Genomic DNA, 7560 nt, shown 5'->3' with positions numbered 1-7560 from the left:
GTACAAGTGTGGAATGGGTGTGTCTGTGAAGCAGCGGGAATGTTTTTGTCAACGTTCTGTTTATGAAGCCCCAGGTCGTTGTATAGTTGCTGAGGAGCGGAACCAAGGGATATGATAGTCAATATGTTTCATCCATAAGACCTAGTTTTTAAATAAATTTATCAGTAGTACAATAAACCGTATTCCATGCGAGCTTTTCTCTGATCAAAAGAAGAGATATTGCTCATTTAGTTCTCAAGAAGAAAAAGTTTTGATTTCACCGTAAACGTACCTTAGTTTATTTGTAGAGCTGTTTCCTATTTTTTCTTATCAAAATATCTCCGCTGTAGCTCAATAAATAAAGTATAGGAGGTTCTGTCCCAACCAAGTCAGATGAATGTTTTTTATCACAGCCCTGAAGCAGATCCACTATGTTAGCAATTGCAGCATTTTAGAAAAATAAAAGGGAAAAGTATTTTTGTTCCAGTATCTCCTGTGGGGAAAAAAGGCAGATGGAAAGAATAGCAATGATGAAACAGAATTAATATATTTATATTATATAACCACCAAAAAAGCTGCCATGCAACATTTCTGTGTTTCCTTTTACAAGTAATGTGCATTTTTTCCCTTGAATATGGGAAATTTATGCTTGAGTTGGTGGCAGTTTTGCCTTAAAGGTCTGGGATAGATCATTGATTTCTGCCCCTTTAAGAAGATTTTGTGTATCTCTGCCCAGTGCTGTTATGTGCTGATTTCACAGGTTAGCAGTCAGAAAGTGTGTTTGTTTCACTATTTCCTATTTTTTTGGTTGTATGTGTTTCTCTATTTCCTATTTCTTGGTTGTGTTGGGGGTTGGGAGTGGCTATCTTACTTTTTGCCCTCATGGACCGCCTACATGTATGAAATCAAATTCCTAGGAAATGTATTCTAACTCCCTCTAAGCAACATGTGAAAATGCTTTATTATTGGAGACTGAATCTATTCAAGTTTACTAACAAATCCAACTCTGGAGTATCAAAAATTGGATTATTTTTTTCTCCTGTTTCTCCTATGGAGGAATCAATAGTATTGAACAAGAAAAAAAGAATTGTGTTTCTCTTGGGCCAAGGAGTGAGTGTAGCACTTAGGGGAGGTGAGAGAGTTAATCATGTGTCCTAAATTGATCTGGGGGCGATGTACCTAGTGCATCCAGTTAACTAATCTTTAATTTTTGTACCAGGAACACAGCCAGCATGTCCACTTACCCAGGATAGATGATTAAGAAGAATGTTGTAAAAAAAGCTGAACATAATTCACTATCACCAAATATAGGAGGCATCTCTGAAGCTGACAAATTTGCTCCCACAGAATGCAATACATGATCTAAATTGTGAGAAAAAAAATCCAACTTGGTTAGGATAGGTAAGGCAAACCAAAACCAAAAAACTTTGGCCCACAAGTCATTTCCGCTTGGAATTATTTCTAAAGATTGAGCTTAGGCTGGCGGTTCATGTAACACCACCACCTGCATGCTGCCAAAGAACAGCCTTGGCATTGAACCTAGAAGCTCAAGGTGGGAGGAAATTCAGTGGACAGAATCGAACTTCTCAGAGCTTCCTGAGACCTTCCAGAGGGATGATTTCCAAACTATGTCTAGCCGGGGGTGGGGGTAGGGGTGGGGGGTTTGCCAGCTCTAAACACTGGATTTGGTTATCTGCAGCCTATTTCCAGCTTCAGAACCATTTCTGCTTCTACCTTATAACCCACTACAGCCCAGGATCTTAAGAATTTTATCTGAAAGTATCTCAACATAGTTTATTTTTTTAAAAGAAAATTAGCACAGAAAAAACATTTTTTTAAAAAACCACTTTCCAATTATACAGTGTCCAGTGTACGTGTTATAAACATATAACTTATATTTTATTCACACATAGAGATTTGACTCAGGTAGGTGCCCTCCCCCTATTCCCTGTATGGAAAGTTCAAGGAGAACCATCTCAAGATGTTACTTAGATGCTTCAATTAACTGGACAAGACAATTATTATACCTACAAAAAACAAATGGCTATGGGGCACTTGAGTGGCTCAGTTGGTTAAATATCTGCCTTCAGCTCAGGTCATGATCTCAGGGTCCTGGGATCAAGCCCAGCATCGGGCTCCCTGCTCAGCGGGGAGTCTGCTTCTCCTTCTCCCTCTGCCCTTCCCCCCTGCTCATGTGCGCACTCACTCGCGCTCTCTCTCTCTCTCTCATAAATAAATAAATAAAATCTTTTAAAAAATAAATTTTAAAAAAAGAAAAGAAATGGCTAATTTATTTAACATAAAAATGAGTGTTACAAGCCAGTAAGAAAAAGATAAACAATCTTGTAGAAAATAGGCAAAGGATAGACACAGATAATTCAGGAAAAACAAACAAACAAACAAGAAACCGAGGAAGTAGACATACAAAAACACACTTAACCTTGCTCATGGTTTAAAAATTCCAGGGATGAGGACCCCTGGGTGGCTCAGTCCGTTAAGCATCTGCCTTCAGCTCAGGTCATGACCCCAGGGTCCTGGGATTTAGCCCCACATCAGGCTCTCTGCTCAGCGGGGAGCCTGCTTCTCCCTCTCCTTCTCCCTGCTGCTCCCCCAGCTTGTGCTCTCTCCCTCTGACAAATAAATAAATAAAATCTTTAAAAAAATTCCAGGGATGACGAGATAGCAATTTTCACTTCCAACTGACAAAATCAAAAAGAGTGATGGTAAAACCAGGCGAAGATGTGAGGAAACAGTCCCTTTCATACACATTTGTTGAGTGTGTTAATCGATACAATGTTTGGTGGTGGCAGTTTTGCAATGTCAAAGTTGATCCAGAAACTTCACTTCTGGGGATATAATCCATAGAAAAACTCCCAGAAGTACAAAAAGACAAAAAGGTACATGGATGATGATTGCAGCATAGTTCTTTTTTTAAATTTTTTAATTTTTTATTGTTATGTTAATCACCATACATTACATCATTAGTTTTTGATGTAGTGTTCCATGATTCACTGTTTGCGTATAACACCCAGTGCCCCATGCAGAACGTGCCCTCTTTAATACCCATCACCAGGCTAACCCATCCCCCCACCCCCTCCCCTCTAGAACCCTCAGTTTGTTTCTCAGAGTCCATAGTCTCTCATGGTTTGTCTCCCCCTCCGATTCCCCCCCTTCATTCTTCCCCTCCTGCTATCTTCTTCTTCTTCTTTTTTTTTTTTTAACATATACTGTATTATTTGTTTCGGAGGTACAGCAGCATAGTTCTTCGTAGCTAACAGCTAGAAACAAACCACTGAAAAGAATGAGGTAGAGCTACAGGTAACTCACACAGAAAGCCCAAGAGGCAGTAAAAAGGAAAAAGAACCAGTTACAAAAAATGATGTAGAAAAGGATTCCATTTTTGTTCTTTGTGAAAGAAAAAAATGTAATGGCATATATATTAAAACGTAAATGCTGGTTGTTTCTGGGAGTGGGCTATGGGGCACTTGAGTGGCGTTTTGAGAAGGTGTTTTGGAGCACCTTCCATTTCTACTTCACATATTTCTGTCAGATTTGATCCCAAACGAAAGGTAAAATAAAAGTAGTCTTAAAAAATAACAATAAGAACGTCACTTACATAGTTTTCTTGCCAAACATGTTTGTTCTGAATCTAAACATGAGGAAACAACCACATAAACCCAGCTTGTATGATATTCTGCAAGATAACCAGCCTAGACTCCTCAAATTTATCAATGTTAATGAAAAATGAAAAGGAGACTATTCTAAAGTAAAAATAACTAAAGAGAACCAATAACTAGAGGCACTATGTGATCCTTGATTGGATCCTGAATGCATAAAAAAAAACATTATAAAGGAACTTTTAAGACATAATTGCCTTGGTGAATCTAGGTGAAAGAATAGTGATTCTAGAATTATGTTTTGGGAAATTCTAGTATAGGAAATGCCCCATTAACTGAAATATATTGTGCCCCTCCATGCTAGGTGTTCCCATGGATATATTATCTCATTTAATCTTTGTTATTTATTGAAGAAAAAGATGGTTTCCTTTTGAAGCTAAGACTCTGGTACTGTGATTGCTGAGGGATACCGATACATTCAATTCTAGAATATCTTATCTGGTATATAGATTTCCAATCAGTGCCTAGATGCCAACTAGGGTTTACTACAAAGTTAGAGAATTTCAAAGCTGGAAGGTATCTTTGAGGTTGCATGGGATCAACCCTTATAATTTTACAAATGAGCAAAGGGCCCCAGATGGGCAAGTGACCTACCATAGTTAATTCAAAAGAGCACTAGTTTTGAAAATCTCCCCCCTAAGTTTAGAATTCTTACAATAAAACCATTAAGATGCATTTAATTCTTGCTGAATATCACCAACAGAGTAGGCATCATAACGGCCTGCCCTGAGATGGGCCCCTTCTGCATGGAAATAGGCTTACCACTTGAGGAGGAATTGCATGGTAATCCTCAAGGAACAAAAAACCTCAGACTCCCAGCACTGCAATAAGGCAGACAGTCTGCCGAGTCCAAGCCGAACCAAGACATGCCCTTTGCTTGACTTTTTTATTATATAAGAAAGCATGAGGAGGGGATGCCTGGGTGGCTCAGTCGGCTAAGCGTCTGCCTTCAGCTCAGGTCATGATCCCAGGGTCCTGGGATTGAGTCCCGCATCGGGCTTCCCGCTCAGCGGGGGGTCTGCTTCTCCCTCTGCTTCTGTCGCGCTCCCTGCTTGTGCTCTCTGTCTCTCTCTGACAAATAAATAAAAACTTAAAAAAAAAAAAAAAAAAGGAAGCATGAGGAGTTCAAGCCAACACTTTTTTCTCCCTAAAAAAAAAAAAAAAAAATACAAAAGAAAAAAGAAATGACTGCTTATGGAAGATGGATAACAAGAGTCCTGAGTCCTTTACTTCTCTTCCTGATAAACATTTCCTCACAACACATTCCCAGCAGGACTCATCCCATCTGGTAGAATGATGAGAGAATGATTAAATCACTTTTCCTTTATAAAATGTGTGTACCTCCTTCTTACTGGACCGAGACTCCGGATTGACGTTCCCCATTTTATATTTCTCTCTGAGAATCATCTCCTGACCTGCACAGCAGACTTCAGAAAATCAAAAAGCTCTTCTCCCTGATTGGTTTATCAGCAAAACAATTCTCCTGATTGGCTTGTGTCCGCTCCTCACGGGCCAGTGGAATGTCCCACAGTGGTGGTGACCCTGTGACTTCTCCTTGCGGTGGGCCAGGTACTGGAGGGGCAGGGCAGGCAAAGGGCTTGAGAGGGCACAGGGAGCCACAAAGGTGCCCAAGGCCAAAGTCTGTAGAGGTAATCTGAGTCTAAATATCTGGAAGAGCACCTGCAGGGTGAAGTCAGGAGGCTACTGAAATTGGAGCTGCTAAGTTAAGGGTGTGGATCTGAACAGAAGTGGTCTTGTGGCACAGGCAAGTCAGGACCAGGCAAGAGGGTCTCTGGAAGACAGCCCCAGATTCCAGCTAGCAGGTGCATCTTGCCACGTGTGGTTGGCAGCGCCTGGTGTTTTGAAGTGGCTGAAGTGGCCAGGATCAGTGGACCTGGAAAAGCCACTGGTCTGTGAATAAAACTAAGAGTGCTAGGGTCTGAGTTAGGTCTGAAGTGAAAATTGGATCCCCACATCCAAAGAGGTCAACAGGATGTAAAGTCAAGGACAAACCCATTGTTAGTCCAATAAGCATCTTTGACAAATCAAGGGAGGAGCAAGAATGCACGTGTGAAGCCAGGGAGAGCAGGCAGCCGTAATGGTCAATGTCGGCAGAGTGCAGTACAGCGCTGGGGTGAGATGGGCTACAATGATTCCAGGGCCAAGGAGTGGAGGGTACAGCCACTCTTCATTCTGTTCCTGTGCTCTGAATGAGATGTGTCTTGTCCCATTAAAAGTACCACCAGAGTACTTTCTGCTGTAGGCTTGAGAGGCTGGTATCAAGATGGGCAAGTTCATGAAACCTCAGAAGGTTGTGGTGGTCCTGGCTGGATGCTACTCCGGATGCAAAGCAGTCATCATGAAGAATATTGATGACGGTACCTCAGACCATCCCTACAGCCATGCTCTGGTAGCTGGAATTGACCGCTCTTCCCACAAAGTGACAGCTGCCACGAGTAAGAAGAAAATGGCCATGAGGTCAAAGATCAAGTCCTCTACAAAAGTTTTTAATACAATCACTCATGCCCACAAGGTACTCTGTGGATATCCCCTTGGACAAAACCGTTATCAACAAGGATGTCTTCTGAGACCCTGCCCTTAAATGCAAGGCCTGACGAGAGGCCACGGTCAAGTTCAAGGGGAGGTACAAGACCAGCAAGAACAAATGGCTCTTCCAGAAGCTGCAGTTTTAAATCTGTTTTGTTTCAGTCATTAAAAATAGCACAAAAAAAGTACCACCAGCATGACTACAGTTAATAACACAGTATTACATATTTGAAATTGCTAAGGGAATAGATCTTAAAAGTTCTCATCACAAGAAAAAAAATTTTTGTAACTATGAACAATGACAGATATCAACTAGACTTAGTGGTGATCATTTTGCAGTATATATTTGTATAAAATCATTACAATTTCATTACATTGAAACTAATATAATGTTATATGTCGATTTTACCTCAATAAAAAAAAGTATCACCAGTAACTTTGTTTACTCTTTTGCCTTGCATTAATTGAGAGTATGAAGGGGAAAAGAAAACTTTGCTTATGGGGAAGAGTATGTTTGTGTGCACTGAAAGTACTATTGGGGACTTCCAGAATTTCAAACACACAGGCATTCCTAAGGGAATATGCTGGGGCAGTAGGAAGTGGGGAATAGGGCCCAAAGTCTGTTCCATGATCAGCCATACTGAGCTTTCCAAGTGACTGGTTAGGGATCTGTGCATCTGGTTGAGGTGCTCTTTTTAGAAAAATTCCATGAGAAGGCACACATTTTGGGGAGGGGGTAACATTAGCACACTGGAGAGTCCTAACAGCTCAGTTCAGATACATCTATGCTTACACCTGGAAGGAATGGAATGAGGCCGCTAAGGTACTTGGAAGGCTAGGTTCCCAGCCTTCGGGAACTGTGGGGATGGCCCAGCATCTGTGCAGAGACGAGGGTAGGGAATGGGGTCCAGTTTATGGGATGCCAGTATACCTACCTTAACCCCAACTTCTACCACCCTAGGTCAACTTTTGTCTATTTTGCACATAGGGTTTCTGGGATTTTCTTTCATTTGGCTTCAGACCTTTTGAAAACCACCACCTTATATCAACCACACTAAGCACTGTCCGTGTTCTTAGCTCTGTGTCGGATACTGCCTTGGCTGTATCATGCAGGATGCTCTCCTCAAGGAGTTCACAGTCTCTCTGGAAATTCCAGTTTTATGAAATGCTGTAAAGGAGAAAACAAAATAGGGTAGGACTTAAGTGCTGAGTGATGTGTTGGGGGTACAAGTGACTCACAGATTTGAGGGAAAAAAAAGATTCCTGGGTTTTAGGGGGAAAGGAGCCACGTCAAAAGTTATAGAAATTTCTACCTGAAAAAAGTGATATTTGTGCAGAAGTTTAAAGGAGGAGAGGA

At 41.2% G+C, this 7560-nt stretch overlaps 1 pseudogene; it reads left to right on the top strand.

Annotated features, from left to right (window-relative positions):
• The first annotated feature begins 5940 nt into the window (after positions 1-5940).
• Positions 5941-6349, top strand: LOC110590446 (annotated as a pseudogene).
• Positions 6350-7560: the final 1211 nt, after the last annotated feature.

Source organism: Neomonachus schauinslandi, chromosome 10 (genome assembly GCF_002201575.2).
Source record: "Neomonachus schauinslandi chromosome 10, ASM220157v2, whole genome shotgun sequence".
Taxonomy (NCBI): Eukaryota; Metazoa; Chordata; class Mammalia; order Carnivora; family Phocidae; genus Neomonachus; species Neomonachus schauinslandi.
Note: the sequence above shows the minus strand (reverse complement) of the source record. Positions and strands in the feature narration are given on the sequence as shown.